General features: G+C 35.4%; 1 protein-coding gene across 15 annotated transcripts in view; it reads left to right on the forward strand.

Moving 5' to 3' along the window:
- The window catches only part of LOC108028850 (calcium/calmodulin-dependent protein kinase kinase 2), a 243822-nt gene that overhangs the window by 218993 nt on the left and 6731 nt on the right, over positions 1-18098 (forward strand). The gene's annotated exons all lie outside the window — the stretch shown is intronic.

Genomic DNA, 18098 nt, shown 5'->3' on the forward strand with positions numbered 1-18098 from the left:
CAGTTAATGACACTCATTTTTTAGTATCCGAATATATTATATCTAATGATTCGGAACTCACATTCGATAATATTAAAATACTAAATCCATTTATTCAAATTAAACAAACTTAAATACCAGTTACGTTAATATTAATCATATTCACATTTATATATTTATTATGATTATTATCAAATTCAGAAAATTTTTAATATTCAAACCATGGCAATCATATAGAAATTGAACCAGAAAATAATATTTCCGATAATGAAATAAATAATATACCCGACAATGAAAATACCCTAGAAGAAAATATCATTGTCGAATTAACCCAACAATTACATTCAACATACCCATCAGTTCCAATGAATCGGGACGATTCAATTTAGAATGGGGGGAGTTATATGACACATTATTTAGGGGCTCTTACCCAATTTATAAACAACTTTGAGCCGAGAGCCAATTTCCAAATAACTCTGACAGACCCGAGTTTATCTCGTGGTCAGCTATTTCTTTCAACCAGGCCTCCGAATCATTCCCACCCAGATCAATTTCACGCAGCCCAAATCAAACGGATGCTGTAAACATCCAGTCCGCTAACGTAAACAAAAGATCCCCAAAGCGAGCCCCAGGTCCGTTAACGTAAACAAAAAGATCCCCAAAGCGGTCCCTAAAACTCCGCTAATGTAAACATCAATTTCCGGCCAAGATTGGACTTCAAATTTAATTGGCAAATTGCATCATCCTATTTTCCGACTCTCTTGAACCATTCTCTTTATCAATTTTTGGGGATAAAATCTCTTAAGCCGAGGTTTGATTATTGATCATTGAACTAGAGATCAGGCAGTCCATTTTTGAGATCCGAATCGAGCAGTAGTACAAATCGAGTAAAAGTAAACGAGCAGTAAATTAACTAAGTTCGACCTATTAAAAAATTGTAGTAGTGATTAAGTGATTAATAAATAAATTTTTTTATTTAAATCACTAGTGAGAAACTTAATTTGCACACATCAGCGAAAAAAAATGCTGACCATTTACGACTGCATCGTCGCTCAAAGGGCTCTTGCAATTGGGCATATAACTACAAGGCTGATACTCGCCGCCAAATGGCTAATAACAGTCTATAAAATAACTGTTTGGACTGCACGAATATTTATATAGTGATATATCTACATATTCAGTTATGTACCAAAAAATAAGAATATGCAGCCTAGGCGATCCCACGCTGAATCAATGTGAACAATCCACGTCCGGAGCAGGCGACGCCGCTCTTCAATAACATACAAAATTCTTGCACTCTTACTCTCAAATTATTGTATACAATCAATATCCCAAACGGGCGACTTCGCTCCCAAACTTATGTACAATCCATATCCCAATCTTCCCAATCTCCCAAACTTTTGTAAACAAAGGGCAGCCCAAGAAAGATTTTTGTCACAAGAAATTTAATGCACGCATGATTATATATATATATCTATCTATATATATATATAATCATGCGTGCATTAAAAGACTGCTGCTCTTAAGAATACCAATTCACTTAAACATAAAATGTATATATGCCTGAGGCATCGTGAGACTCGCCTTCGCTAGTTGTTTATCGGGATCAGCTCTATCGATCCACTTGATTAAAATGTATTTCAATGCATTTTTGAATGCTTCCAATGTTTTTGATTTTCACTTGAGTTCTGGTTGTGGCATATCAGGCTATTGGCCTTTGATTATGCATAATTTCAATTTATCTTAGATTGACTCGTTGAATACATTTACATTGCACCATTACTTTTTCGAAGTATGCCGTTAGTCACTAAGGCCTTGATCAGAAGGCTTCTACAGCTGAACAATCTTAAGGAGCATGAGGATTTCGAGTACTGCGGCCACAAGCATGCGAGTACGTCGAATGTCGTCCTTGTGGTTAATCTTCCCTCCCACATGTCAATCTTTTGAGCTATTGGTGTCCTCCTCAAGGGATTTTGGGACACCAGAATGGACTATCTGTTAAGGAATATAAAGGTGAAGACGATAAATATGTAAGCTGGAGAGAATCGGCAGAAGTAGCCATGGGGCAGTATGCCAGAGGGAGTGAAAGATTTTATTCTGCCTTATCTATATTACGAAACAAAATAACAGGAATGGCAAACGACGCCTTAACCCATAACGGTACGGTATTAAATTTCGATGCCATAATGGCCAGACTTGACTTCGTCTTTAGCGACAAAAGACCAATTCACATTATTGAACAGGAATTAAGTGTATTGAGTCAGGGAAAATTATCCATAATGGATTATTATGGTACAGTTAATAGAAAATTAACTCTGCTAATTAATAAAACTATTATGACCTACGGTAGAAACAAACCTATAACAGCGGAAATGAATGAGAAACATAGGAAAACAGCTCTTAGAGTTTTCATTACCGGCCTCAACGGCCAAATTTCAGATACTATTTTCTCAATGAATCCACCTGACCTACCAAATGCAATGGTCATAGTTCAGGAACTGGAAAGCAACAACATGAGGGCTCATTTCGCAAATAGCTTCTCTACTACTCAGAGAAAACATAGTGAGCCAAACTCTAGTGGAAATGGACAAACACATTTCAACCACAAGACTAGACAGCAAAACAATAGTTATAGTAACCAGCGAAACAATAATAATTTAAGGTTTAATCATGACACCTACCAGAACAAAAATACTTACGGTTATTATAATCAGAATAAAAATAATTCTTGGAACCAGGGTAGATTTAATAATAACCAACAAAAACAGTGGAACAACTATAGGCAGCCACAAAATAACCCGGAACCAATGGAGGTAGACGAGTCTATCCAGGTTCAGAATAAGGCTTACAACGGCTATAATCAAGGCTACAATAAATATCAAAATAATAATTATAGTCAGAACAAGTGGGATCAAACAAAAAAATTTGAGACCCAGAACACTCAGCAAGGACAAGCCCAAAATAAAAGGGTACCAACTGGAACTGTTAACCAACCGGCTAACAAAACGATGAGATTAAAACATTGAGGAGAACCATTTTTTAGACAAAAGTCAGGAGTAGGCTTACCCTACTTAATTAGAAATGACCCAAAAATAAATAAATAATTAAAAATATTAATTGACACTGGGGCAACCTCGTGTTATATAAGAACAGGAATTTATAAAAATAATAACGAGCTTCCAATTTACAAAAGAGTATCTACAGTGAATGGATATTCAATAATTAAATATTATCATATGATAACTATTTTTGATACGCGATATACTTTTTATGAAATAGATGGGCTAGACTCAGATTTACTGGTCGGCTATAACCTATTGAAAAAAATAGGAGCGGTAATTGATACAGCTAAGGGAGTAAATAAATATAATGGAATAGAAGAAAAATTAAATTATGATAACGGAAACATATTAAACCAACATTCTTTAACAGAAGAAAAACCATTCTTCCATTAAAAGAATTTATATTAAAAAAATACTTTGATGAAAAAGCTCAAATCAGATCCGAATCTGAAATGGGTAATCAAAGCGAATCTAGTTTGGGATATACAAATCCTGAACACGCCGTCGTTGAAATATCCGACAAAAATAAAAGTTTGGGAATTTAAAATCCTGAACGCGCCGTCGTTGAGAAATCCGACAAAAATAAAAGTTTGGAATATAAAAATTCTGAACACGCCGTCGTTGAACTATCCGACAATCAAAAAATAAACAACATAAAAATATCATCTGCAGATCAAAGAAAAGATATGGAGAACGGAATATTAAATATTATCAATGAAGAGCATTCAAAAATAAATATGCAGATTCCATTTAGGACAGATATCCGTGGTGAAATAAACACCGTAAATGATAGGATAGAATACCCTTATGCTCAATCAGCTTCAGATTTTGTAAATTCTGAATTAAATCGAATGTTAATTGAAGAAATGATAAGGCCAAGTAGGTCACCAGTACTAGTAGTACCAAAAAAGGGTTTCAATGAAGACGGAACTTCAAAACTCAGACTCGTAATTGATTATAAAAAACTTAATGAAGATACAATACCAGATAGATATCCAATGCAGGACCCTTCAGTGATTTTGTCAAATCTTGGGAAAGCCAAATACTTTTCAACAATTGACTTGTAATCTGGATTTCATCAGATTCTCATGAATAAACCAAACATTCAGAAAACCTCATTTTCAATAAACAACGGGAAATACGAATTCCTAAGAATGCCTTTCGGTTTGACCAACGCTCCAAGAATATTCCAACGAGCGATGGATGATATTTTAAGAGAACAAGTGGGTAAAACATGTCACGTTTATATGGATGACATAATTATATTTTCAAAAACAATTGAACAACATTACAAAGATTTAATTCTCATTATTAAAATTTTGATGAACGCAAACATGAAAATTTCAATTGAAAAATCAAAGTTCTTTAAATTAGAAACCAATTTTCTCGGTTACGTTGTATCCCACAATGTAATAAAAACCGATCCCGAAAAAGTTTCTACTATCGTAAAATATCCGATACCTAAAAATATTTGAGAGCTTAGAAGCTTCCTAGGCCTTACAGGATATTACAGAAAATTTGTGCAAAATTACGCAAAGATAGCTAAACCTTTAACAAAATATTTAGAAGGCCAAAACGGCAAAGTATCAATAAAGGCATCACGTAAAACTTTAGTACAGTTTGATGATTCAGCTGTAAGAGCTTTTAACGAGCTCAAAGAAAAATTAATTGCACAAGTAGAACTAGTACAACCAGACTATAATACAAAATTTACTCTAACAGCGGACGCATCTGACTTAGCAATTGGTGCTGTTCTTTCTCAGGAAGGAAAACCAATTACATTTATTTCAAAAACTCTGACAAAAACCGAACAATTATACGCAACCAATAAAAAGGAACTTTTAGCCATTGTATGGGCTTTTAAAAATCTTCGAAATTACATATATGGGGTTAACAATATCGATCAGTATAGATGATCATCAACCTCTTTTATTTTCCATTTCTCAAAAAAATCCAAATATTGAGATGAAAAGGTGGTAATCCTATTCACCCAAAATTATTTACAAGTCAGGAGCAACAAATGTTGTTGCGGACGCTTTATCTAGGATTTAAATAAATAACTTAACGGAAAGTAATGAATTGGTCTCAGATCAAAATACTCAGCATTCAGCAGAGAGTAGTTTTGAGAAAGTAATAAAAGAAACCCGAAAACCCTTAAACCAGTTTAAGCGACAATTGCTAATAGCAACGGGGAGGTATACAATACATGAGTCGATTAATGTTTTCGGAAATAATAGACATATAATAGAGTATGACACTGCAGAAAATTTAGTATCAATCTTAAGGAAGTATATTCCACCCAATATAACAATAGGAGTTCACTGTACTTAATAAGATTTTTACAGAACTAAAAAAACACTTAAAGACAATTTTATGAATACATTTTTATACAGTAAGACATTTGTCCAGGATGTCGATAACACTGAGGACAGATATCTTATAATTACAGAAACTCATTGTACGGCTCATAGAGGGCTTGATGAAAATTATAAGCAAATAACTAGATTTTATTATTGGCTTCATTTATACAAAAAAGTTAAGGACATTTATTACGCCCAAATTCTTATATTCATTATTTGTATAGATTCCTATTCGAAATACTTGGTCGTAAAATACATCCCTAATAAACTAAATATAGAAAATAAAGTTTCAGAAATTTTACAACAATTTCCATTAGCCAAATCTTTGCTGATAGATAACAAACCAAGTTTTTCTTCATCCCAATTCAAATCTTTTACTCAAAGAAATGGGATAAATCTATTCTTTGCAGATCCTCGACACAGTACGTCCAACGGACAAATAGAAAGGGGTCACTATATCCTAACAGAAATTACACGCTGCATTAAAGATGAGCTTAATTTAATTGATTATCCCGAAATTATAATTAGAGCAGCACAAAAATACAATTTAACAATTCATTCAATAACCAATCATCGACCTATTGATATATTATTTGATAAAATCAAACACGATGATATTCCAAAATTATTGCACGAAGCCCAAGAGAAAATGTTACATTTTCACAATAAAGATAGACAAAATAAGAATTAAGAGAGGTAATTTACGAAAAGAAATACGGGGAAAGGAACAAGCTTAATTCTAGATATAAAAAACAAGTAGTCAAGGAAAATGTCCCTAATAAAGTTACTATAAATAACAGAAACCGTACGATTCATAAAGATAATATTAAATAACTGATTTCAAATTACAGATAATGATTATAATAATGTACCTTTTATTGCTGGTAGCTAAAACCAAATCCGGAATTATGGATTACACGAACCATGATTTCCTTCTTTACCCTTTAGATATATCTGAATTTAAAATCGCTTTGCATCAAGATCTTATTATAATTTACATAAAATACCCTATTATTACCGATTGTTGTGACGTTTACAATTCAAGATCCATTTCACATAATGATGGAAAATTATTAATTGATAATCACGTCGCAAAATGTAGAAATAAGTACTATGTAATGTCTAATTTTAAGACAGAAATATTTAATAATTATTGCACACTTAACCCAGAAGGCTCTTGTTTCACTAGATTACTAAATGAAGAAAAATCCTTTTATATCAAAATCCGAGAAAAAAATAAAAATGTAGATGTAATCCAAAATGGAGCCGTTTTTGTAAATGGAGAAAATACAGTTAATGACACTCATTTAAATGAGTCATATTTAATAACTTTTAATGGCACCACTAAAATTAATACTATTTCCTACACCAATGTAGACAATATGATATTGGAATACATCACAGCTCGAAAATATACAGATTTTTTAGTATCCGAATATACTCGTATTATATCTAATGATTCGGAACTCACATTCGATAATATTAACATACTAAATCCATTTATTCAAATTAAACAAACTTAAATACCAGTTACGTTAATATTAATCATATTCACATTTATATATTTAACTATTATGATTGTAATCAAATTTAGAAAATTTTTAATATTCAAACCATGGCAAATTCATATAGAAATTGAAACAGAAAATAATATTTCCGATAATGAAATAAATAATATACCCGACAATGAAAATACCCTAGAAGAAAATATCATTGTCGAATTAACCCAACAATTTCATTCAATATACCCATCAGTTCCAATCAATCGGGACGATTAAATTTAGAATGGGAGGAGTTATATGACACATAATTTAGGCGCTCTTACACAATTTATAAACAACTTTGAGCCGAGAGCCAATTTCCAAATAACTCTGACAGACCCGAGATAAACCCGTGGTCAGCTATTTCTTTCAACCAGGCCTCCGATTCATTCCCACCCAGATCAATTTCACGCAGCCCAAATCAAACGGATGCTGTAAACATCCAGTCCGCTAACGTAAACAAAAGATCCCCAAAGCGAGCCCCAGGTCCGTTAACGTAAACAAAAAGATCCCCAAAGCGGTCCCTAAAACTCCGCTAATGTAAACATCAATTTCCGGCCAAGATTGGACTTCAAATTTAATTGGCAAATTGCATCATCCTATTTTCCGACTCTCTTGAACCATTCTCTTTATCAATTTTTGGGGATAAAATCTCTTAAGCCGAGGTTTGATTATTGATCATTGAACTAGAGATCAGGCAGTCCATTTTTGAGATCCGAATCGAGCAGTAGTACATATCAAGAAAAAGTAAACGAACAGTGAATTAACTAAGTTCGACCTATTAAAAGATTGTAGTAGTGATTTAGTGATTAATAAATGAAAATAAATTTTTTTAATTAATTCACTAGTGAGAAACTTAATTTGCACGTTAAACAAAAATATTAATTTTTACTCTTAAATCACGTCTAATTGTCGTTTAATAAAATGAATTTTAAAAATAAAGGTATAAACCTAAAACTGAGTAATTGTTATGTCATTTTGTGTTGTGTTAATGTTTTAAAGTTAGTGTTTCTTCAGTGAACATTTTAAGTGGTGTATTATTGTACATAGATAGATTTTAGATAAAGAAAAAGTGGCCAATTTCGTCTCACTCTTTGATGAAACTCCAACTTTTTGCCACTTTCTGCTTTGTACGCTCTTTTGTGTTTTGTTGTTTTCGTCCGATGTTTTAAAAGGCAAACATCGACGTTAAAACGAAAAATGTTCAATTGTGAATTTTAAAATTGATTTTTTAAATAAAATATAGTTTGAGATTTTACTTAAGCTAAAAGTATGCAATTGAATTTAAGTGTTAAAAAGTCATTTTCTAGTATATTGCTTCCTTAACGTATGGTTTTTTTCTTGTTTTTATTATTTCGTTTATCTTATTGTGTTCATAATAGCAGTACAACAATTTTTTACTGAATATCTTCCATCTGGAAGTATTTTTGGGCGCCTCTGCTATACTAGATCAACCAGTGTGTGATATGGCGTTCACCATAATGCCCTAATTGGTATTTTAAGGACAAATACTAACCGATAGCACTTAATTTTAAGTTTTTGCAAATGTCGCTTCACAAGGCTTAAATTGTGTCACGCTTTGTTTTCTATAATCCAAATCAATAAAGATAGCTTATAATTCCGAAAAATAATTTTCGTAAGTTTTTGCTTTAACAGTATTCTCCAGAAATAAAAATATACATGTGCAATGTGTGTATGCCTTATCTACTATAAGATATAATTTTCACAAAAACGTATATTAAATTCTAGAAATCCAAAGTTGTTTAGCAAAGCCATCAAATTTTTACGTTCCCTGCGTTTTGTCTTTAACATGATATACATATGTATATGTATATAAACATAACTTAGTAGTCTAATTTAAGACACTTAAATGAGTATTATTTAATTTAATTTTTATCACGGGATTCTGGATGATGGTCAATAATGAATACAATTTTTATTTTCAACGTCCAGACGGATGGAAAAAATATTTTCAAATCGATCCGTTCATAAAAAAAATTATTAGCAATTAATTTGTAACTAAGAAAAAATGTATAATAATAACAAGTGTAGTGCTAACTATCGAGATGCAACCTTTACAAAAGTCTGAAATCTACTATTAAGTGACAACGAGTAGAATCGGACAACTATATCGTATAGGAGGGATCAAAAAAAACCTTCACGTTTTCTAACATATTAAATGATAAAAAATGCCTTTGAATTTTTTTTTATGAATCCGAATCCTGATAGCCAGCGGATTATTTTTTTTTTTTACAACCCTTACTTTATTGTGCTCTAACTTCTAGTGTTTATTTTGTTTTACTCAAAATTAATGAACTAATGTACATAAACATTACCTAAATATATGGAATTTCAAATTGTATCTTTTAACCGTTAGTTGAAAAAAATGTTTTAAATACATTTAGACAAACGGTTTTAACACGGGATGACCACCTTAAGTGCAAATAGAACTTGGCGATTAGCCATGGTCTCTTGTAATTGAATTTTAGAGTTGCCAGTTTTGCTAAACTAATTACATATTAATGAGTTCCTATAAAATTTTTAAATTAATAAATTTGTAATATAGGTACAAATTAAAAAATAAATAAACAACTGAAAAACATGACGCGTTTTTTGAAACGAGCCACAAATAAAATTTGGCATGAATTAAAAAAAATTGCGGCAATTTTTATCGTTTTTTTTTTTTTGTTTTTATTATTTTCATGTTAAATTTTACTTTCTTCACCAAGTTACATTTTCCCGATGAATCTAGTATTCCTTCATCGGTTTAAATGTTTAAATCTTGTAAACCTACCATATCTTGGACGATGATGTACTATTGTCAGTACAAACAAATGGTCTTTACGACACCAAGCAATGCTTTTTAATTAACTTTAGTAACACCATGTGAAATTTTAAGTATTGTTGCTGACTTCAGATTTATTAAAAAAATGACATTATTTTTTTTTTACAATTTTTTTTTACTTCTATATGTTAGAGTAGTCCAATTTTTATTAAATTGAATTCGAAATTCTTAAAACTTCAAAAAATGTTATTTCCAAGCTTAAAAGGTTATATGTGAAAAAACACAAATGATATAATTTTTTCATATTTTGCGACTAATTTTGAGATTATTTCTGACAGACGTCAGATTTTTATCAAATTAAATTCGAAATTCAAAACTAATTAAAAAATGTTATTTCCAAGCGTAGGAGGTTATATGTTAAAAAACACCAAATATATAATTTTTTATATTTGACGACTAATTTTGAGAACGTTTCTATGGTAGCTATATGATATATTCGTCCGATTTTGATAAAATTTAATTCGAAATTTAAAACCAATTAAAAAATGTTATTTCCAAGCGTAGGACGTTATATGCTGAAAAGCACCGAAGATATAATTTTTTTGTATAATATTTTACCACTAACTTTCGATTGTTCCTATGGCAGCTATATGATATTTCACATGCTGGAAAATTATTAATGTTGTGAGGAGTTTAATAACTCCCCACAAATCCCAGCAGCAGATGGCCGGCCGCTCACCAGGTACGCGGTGAATTCGCGTAGTGGCGACGCGGCGAAGAGCGAGGACGTAGAACGAGAGAGTTTGGAGATCGAGGACGGAGAACGAGAGAGTTTGAAGATCGAGGACGGAGAACGAGAGAGTTTGGAGATCGAGGACGGAGAACGTGAGAGTTTGGAGAGGAAGAGAGTTTGGAGACAAGAGTTTGGAGAGCGAGAGAGTTTGGACAGGAAGAGAGTTTGGAGACAAGAGTTTGGAGGTCGAGAGAGTTTGGAGAGCAAGAGGGTTCGGAGACCAAGAGAGTTTGGAGACCAACAATGGAGAAGGAGAGAGCGGAGGCTTGGCGGGCGGAGCGAGAGTGCCGTGTGCAAAAAGGAGTAACGGGACGCCACCGGACTTTGGACCTTGGAAAGAAGGTGCCACATCTCAGCAGCGGTGCGGCACACAAACATGCCGCATGCGTCTCCGGGATCAGCGGGACGGCAGCATCAGGCTGAACGGCGGCGGGAAGCAGTGCGTCAGGGACAAGAGGGTCAAACAGGAACCATGGACTTTGGACCCGATGTGGAGAGTTTTGGCGGGCCGTGTGCAAAAGGGAAATAACGGTTCCCAGAGGCCCTATATAAACTCGCAGGGCGCTGGCAGCAAGATCAGTCAGTCAAGATCAGTCATTCGGCAGGAGTCATTCAGTCGAGAGCATTCAGATCAGTCATCCAGTGGAGAGCATTCAGTCGAGAGCATTCAGTCGAGATCAGTCAGTCAAGAGCGAGCAGTCAGTCGAGAGCAAGGAGTCGTCGGAAGCAGCGCCGTGGGAGCCTACGAGGAGCAAGATCGTCACGTCGAGACGTTCGGGATTAGGATTACTAGGAATCTCCGAACTGAGACACAGGTGGCTGAGGTCTAAGGAGGCGCCACACGGCTAAGTTCTGTTCTGTCCTGCCGACGAAGTCCTGGCGGTACGCCTGGAGGGTCTACTAGATTGAGATTTGAAATCTAGAGTAGCAAGCCAGAAGGGAGAGAAGTCCCGGAGCGGCGTAACAGAACCCCTAGAGTAGCGAGCCAGAAGGGAGAGAAGTCCCGGAGCGGCGCAACAGGCTGAGAGTCACAAGCTAGAAGGGAGAGAAGTCCCGGATCGTATACCCTCGAACCCAGCACAGAAGTCAAGACCTACAGCCACCTGTCAGGAGTAGTTCGCAGGATATCGCCACCAGCAAACAGAACACCACACCGCAACGGCCACGCAAGGAGGATCGAGGCCGCAGGAACGGCACGGACAGTACGCGGAAGGGTGAGGCTAGGGTGGAACGTTCGTTTACACGAGGCACAGAAGCGAAGTGAAAAGCGAGGCAGCTTCCTGGCGTTCTGCCTTGACTGTTCGCACGATCTGAGCGGAAGCCCGTGGGACCATCCGGGACAGAGCAAGGGGCAGGCGGTCGGGTATTGAGAGGAGTGATCCTGGAGAGCTGGTCAGTCTGTTCACCCTAGTCTGAGAACGGTGACGCTTCCCTAAGCCCGCACGGCTGACCCCATAGCGAGTCTGAATCGTGGCCGAGCAGTCATCGAGCCAGCCACGTCAGGAGCAATCAGCGGTCAAGGATCTTCGAGGAGCGACAAGACAACCAGCCACGTCAGGAGCAATCAGCGGTCAAGGATCTTCGAGGAGCGACAAGACGACCCACACCGTCGGAGACAGCGAGACGAGCAAGCCGACTGCAGTTATACCCGCAACATACCCACTCCGAACCCGAGAATTCTGTGCTTTTTCACTGAACTACTGGGCGGTCATGTTTATATAAATTTGGTGGGACGAACGCACACAATCTACTGAGCTATCCGCACAAATACCGTAGCGAGCAGAAACCAAAGAAATCAGTTCGTTACAATGTATTGTCTAATTTTACGAACTATTTAATAATTATTGCACACTTAACCCAGAAGGTTCCTGTTTGACCAAATTAATAAATGGAAAAAAAAACTTTTTGTAACAAAATCGTACAAAAAAATTAAAACTGTAAATGTAATCCTAGATTGAGCCATTTTTGTAAATGGAGAAAGTAGTTAGCGACACTCATTAAATAGGTTATAATTATTAACTTTAATAAGCACCTCTAAAATTAATAGTATATCTTATACCAATGTATACAATACGATATTGAAATACATCACCGCTCGAATATATACCGATTGTTTAGTATCCGAATATATTATATATAATGACCCGGAAGTCTCATTCGATAACATTAACATACTAAAGTCATAAATTGAAATTAATCAATAGTTACAATAATATTAATTATATTCATATTTATATATTTAATTATTATGATTATAATCAAAAAGAGATCATTTTTAATATTCAAACCATGGCAAATTCATGTAGAAAATGAACCAGAAAGCAATATTTCCGATAGTGAAATAAATAATATCCCCGACAATGGGAATGCCCTAGGAGAAAATATCATTGTCGATATCTGAGCCGAGAGCTAAATTTCAAATAACTCTGATAGACCCACCACCCAATTTCCGGTTAAGATTGGACTTTAAATTTAATTGGCAAATTGCATTATCCTATTTTCCGACTCTCTTGAGTCATTCTCTTTATCGATTTTTAGGGATAAATCTTTTGCAGAGTATGCGACGTAGCTTATGCCGGCAAAAATGGTGCCGAACATCGGACGCGTTTTCAGGTTTCGGGCATTAATATGACCACGTAACAATTCGCAAATAAATTGTTAGCATGAAACCAAACCTGAATTTCGTTCTGCGATTTCACAACAGCTAACAGAAAAGCTTATTAACTCAACCTTTTTGATGCAAATCATAAGTATCTATTGATGTGTCTCGATCTTTGATATTCGTCGCAAAACTACAGTTAAGTATTAAATTCTGTGAAGAGTTCAAATTTAAAGTAATAAGTATTAAAAAAAATACGTTTTTTGATTAAGCAAGCTCGCATATGAGGGCCAAATAAAGGACCGCTTTATCCTTGACCTTTCACGCTTTTCCTCTTTATAACCGTTAGTCATAGAATAAATGTAGTATAGATTCGGAGGAAAGTATATAACAGGTATTGGGACCCCATAAAATATCTCAAAATCTACTTCCTGCGCAGCGCAGCAGGAAGGTGCCACTGCCACTCTAACACCCACAATACGCTACCCACAAAACTGTAATCTTCTACAGTTTTTATGGTAGAAAAAAATTTTAACTGAAATCTACTTCTCTTATCAACACCCATCCATTGATTTGCCGCGCTCACTCCAACACTCGTGCTACAAAAAAATGTAACTGAATATATCTGTCACATCAACACATTTATTAAATAAAAAAAAGTTTGCCAAGCCCTCTTTAACACCCACAAACGGCTGAAACGCTTAGATCAGTCTGCCGCCCAATTCAAATAGCTAGTAGATGGCGCTTTACAATATCGCTTTTCTGCTCTCCACGGCCGTTTTGCTCCCTTACCCGTTATCTGATAGTTAAGGCACTTGACTATAACATTCTTCCTTATTGCATACGCAAACACAGATTTTACATCGCAATTGCACTATAAAATAGAGTAGATCGTCTAGTAGAGCCTTTAAGAAACATTTAAAAAGGTTCTCAACGAGCTCAAGTAATTAGATTTCGAGAAAATTAAAAGTGAATTAAGCGACAAACTTTAGTACTTAAATAACCGTTTCGACCTCAATTCTTAAAGAGCGCTAAACATTTGCTGGCTTTTGGCTTAAGCTTTCGAAATGGCTTGGTGGCGAAGGGAAGTGGTCAGAGTCTTATTCTATGATTACTACGATCATAGACAGACCTCTTAACCTTACCAACCACGAAATGCTGCAACATCTACGATCATGTCTAAAGGACTCTGCACTGGAAACTAAGCTATTGCTTAGATTTGATGCAAAACAGGTTTGATATTTGTTGTTTAGTTTTTCAGGCAAACAATATTGAGATCCTTGGCTAAAGGCGATGCAGAGTAGTTCCACTTTGAAGCACTGTGAAATGTCGGATAAGGAAGAAATCGCAGTATGCATCATCGTTTAACTACTACTTTAAAAGCTCGATCTGGCAAGTCAGGCAAAATGGAAAGAGCGTTTAGAGAAACTTCCTTCGTTTTTAATTTGATTCCGACGTGGGATCGTATGGCATCTTTTCTGTAGCAGCGATGTTGGACGAGACTATGGATGTTGCATGTCAAACTTTGTGCCGGGCAATCGGGCAAAAAGTAACCGATTTTTCAATACCCGTAGACTTGCATTTCTTGCCACAAATCCTAACCCTCTCTTTATCATTGTCAAAATTTTAAAAGCTGAGGCAAAAAGTCTAGTCCCTTGTATAAATTAACTTAAGACTGGTCATCAAGTAAAAGTCAGGCAATGAAAATCCAGTAATTGCCATACATGTAAATCTAAGTTCAAAACCCTACATCTTTTGAGAAATTTAGCCCCACTAAATCGTGACATAGAGTGACATCCGTAATGCCTTGCACCTCTACTGTATTTTTTGCCACATTGTGCTATGGGAATAGCCAGCGTTTTAGTTAAATAAATTATGTGGTTTTTTATTCCCTGTGGACTCTGAGCTGCACCTAACAACATCTCGATTAACAATCCAGCTTTAAGCATCTGCAACAGGGATAGGAGATTCTAAATGACAGAAGGTCACTAGGTTTATATCATAATGCAGTCCCGAGCGCCCAAATACTCAGGTAACATTACCGCAGTTATCGCACCGAGCACAACCGACCGATAGCTTCAATTACGACATCGGCAACTGGAGCACTACTCAAAATATACATTTAGCCACTCCGCATCGTGTTCTAGGAACGGTTATGCTCGACCGAGCTATCTTATTTTTTTTTCTTCTTTTATACACTTTTCTTTGGTTTCATCCAGTAGCTATAACAGGAGACATCTGCAAAATGTACTGTTGTGTTGGGCTTGGAAGGAGGACATCTATTTGGAATGCGTTCTGTGGAGGAATTATCCCCAGGACCAATGGCGGGTGTTCAAACTGTTATTTATGGATTGGAACCTGCATCATTTCTGGCTGCATGACCTGTGCCCATATTGTTAGCTGACCTGTGCCCATATTGTTAGCTGACGAGCACACACTGTCTCCCTTATGTTTATAAACTGATATCGGCGGCAAGTCTTAGGAAGAGGCTGTCATTTTGGTCGACATTCAAAATTCTAGCCAACTGAAATTTTAAACATAAAAAGTGATGCTACAGTTTCTCACCGGTGCTTTTCTTTTCGGTCTTCGGTTAAGCATTAACTATTTGTAGGCAAACGGTCTTGCCTGCAATTTTGCGGTTGTACGATATTTTCAGATTGGTTGGCCTGTGATCACAAAACGAACATCGAAACTCTGCAAGAAGAAGTTCTGTTATGATTTTCTGATTATGTTTTTCTTGATTTGGCAAAAGATTTGGGCATTTTGCTCTCGACACTTCTATAGTAACACGCACTACCTAATGGGACTCCGCCAAAGGGACTCTTTCCGACGGGAGTCACTTCCGCGATCCGAATGCAGTATCGCGGACGATAGTTTTCATCTTCTAGAAGTCACTTACATACTTGTAGTGACAAAACAGATGCTAGAAGGGCCAAATAAATTTGAAGGAATTACCTTTTATAATTAGGTGGAGAATCTTTGAATGCTTATTTCACTGCAATCACTCCAGGTAATGTGAAAATATCTTAAAATAATCGTAGGGCTTCACGTAAATTCGCAATCTTCGTTCAGTTACAATTAAAAAAATTCCGAAAAACAAAGCAACACACAAATTTGATACAAAACTGGACTGACAAGCAAATTGCGAAATAAACTGACGCTCGGACGAAAAACAATAGAGCAGGTAAAAAGGGAGACGAATTTTTAGAAATAAAGGGTAACGGCAATTATCGTGTTACTGGCTATCGCCTTTCTATCATCCAGAAGTGTCTCAGACAGAAGTTACTTCTTCGCGATCGGAATGTGTGCTATCGCCTTTCTATCGCTCAAAAGCGACTTAGAAGTGACTTTTACGCGATTCATGTATATTTTGTTTTTTGTTAAAATGTTTACTAACGTCCTTCTATCTTTCCGAAGTGACTTAGAAGTGACTTCTGGACTATAGGCGATCAAAATTTGTAGATGTGTACGTATTTTGGAGACACATAGCGAAGCGTTTACGGTGTCGGTTAAAGCACGTCTTGGTATAAGTAAAGACGCTAGCATAAATGCTTTCATTTTTTAAAGCTTGATTAAGCATTTTTTTAATAAAAGCTGCGGTGTCCGGTGTTTTGACAAATTGTCTTTTGCTTTTTTTTATGCAAATAATTACTAGTTTTAATAAAAACAATTCGAATATATAATCAGTTTGATGTTTACTATTATTATTATTGTTTTATTTTCAGTTTTTAGTTTTTATTTTATTTATTTTACTTTTTAATTTCAACTTTAAATTTGAATTTTGAATATCCATTTTAATTACTTCTCACTTTTTCTCTAAATTTATATTAATAAGATTAATTTTGTAGTTTAATAGTCAGCCTGTGCCCTTAAATAGTCTTCCAGTGCGTTTTTAAATTGAGTTTCGTTACTGATTGCCTTGATAGAGTGAGGCAGTTGGTTCCAAGTACGAACAGCATATACAAGAAATTGCCTCCTTGTGCATAGGTACTTACACTTAAATCTTATTATATTTCTGGTTCTTCTTGACGAACTAAAAGTAAGTTTTTCATACAGTTTTTTCAATTTTTCATTTCTTGTCTGCTTTTAATTTTATGGAGTATTAATAGGGCCCTAAGGTTTGTCCAGGAGTTTAGTGGCATGTTAAAGATTTTAATTGAAAGGAAAAATTTTATAGTCAGCTCTTTGTGTATTATAATTATATCTTGCCACATTATTGAACGGAGCTGCAGTCACTGATTACCCCTATTCCGTAGAAATGTCTCTTTTATTTTGGTCAGTAAGAAGTCTTTGATCAATGTTTGATTAAACTTAAATCCTATATTAATTGCAGTTTTTACATACTCTTCACAGTTTGACATATTACTAGGTAAATCATTAACAAACACTGAGAATAGTAATGGACCTAGGACCTTGAGGCACGCCACGTTTCAGACATAAAAAAATACAAATTCACATAATTTACAAAAACCGACTGCCCTTCATTGCACATATAAGAAGATATTAGTTGCACTGATGCACGCGGGAAATCACATAGACGTTTTAACTTAATACAAAGAATTTCGTGATTTACCGTGTCAAATGCTTAGCGCTTATCTAAAAAACTCAAAAAGTTTCGTTGTCAGTATGCATTTTTACCCTGATGTGTTCAACTATTTAACAGGTAGAAAGAAGCGTTCCCGACCCCATAAATATATTCTTGATCAGGATCACTAGCCGAGTCGATTTAGCCATGTCCGTCTGTCCGTCCGTCCGTATGAACGCTGAGATCTGAGATCAAAAGGAAATTTGGTAAACATAGCATTACGACCGGAGCCGATAAGAAAAATCTTTGAGTGTCAATTTGATAAGTGTGGTTGAAAATGACAATATACATAGGATACATTTTTTGGGATCAATTTGATCCAAATGAGTGTCAAAAGTATACTACGTCGTATGAAAAATCGTATTTGATCCTAACAAGTGTCATTTTGACCAAA

The sequence above is a fragment of the Drosophila biarmipes genome, chromosome 3L, assembly GCF_025231255.1.
Source record: "Drosophila biarmipes strain raj3 chromosome 3L, RU_DBia_V1.1, whole genome shotgun sequence".
Lineage (NCBI taxonomy): Eukaryota > Metazoa > Arthropoda > Insecta > Diptera > Drosophilidae > Drosophila > Drosophila biarmipes.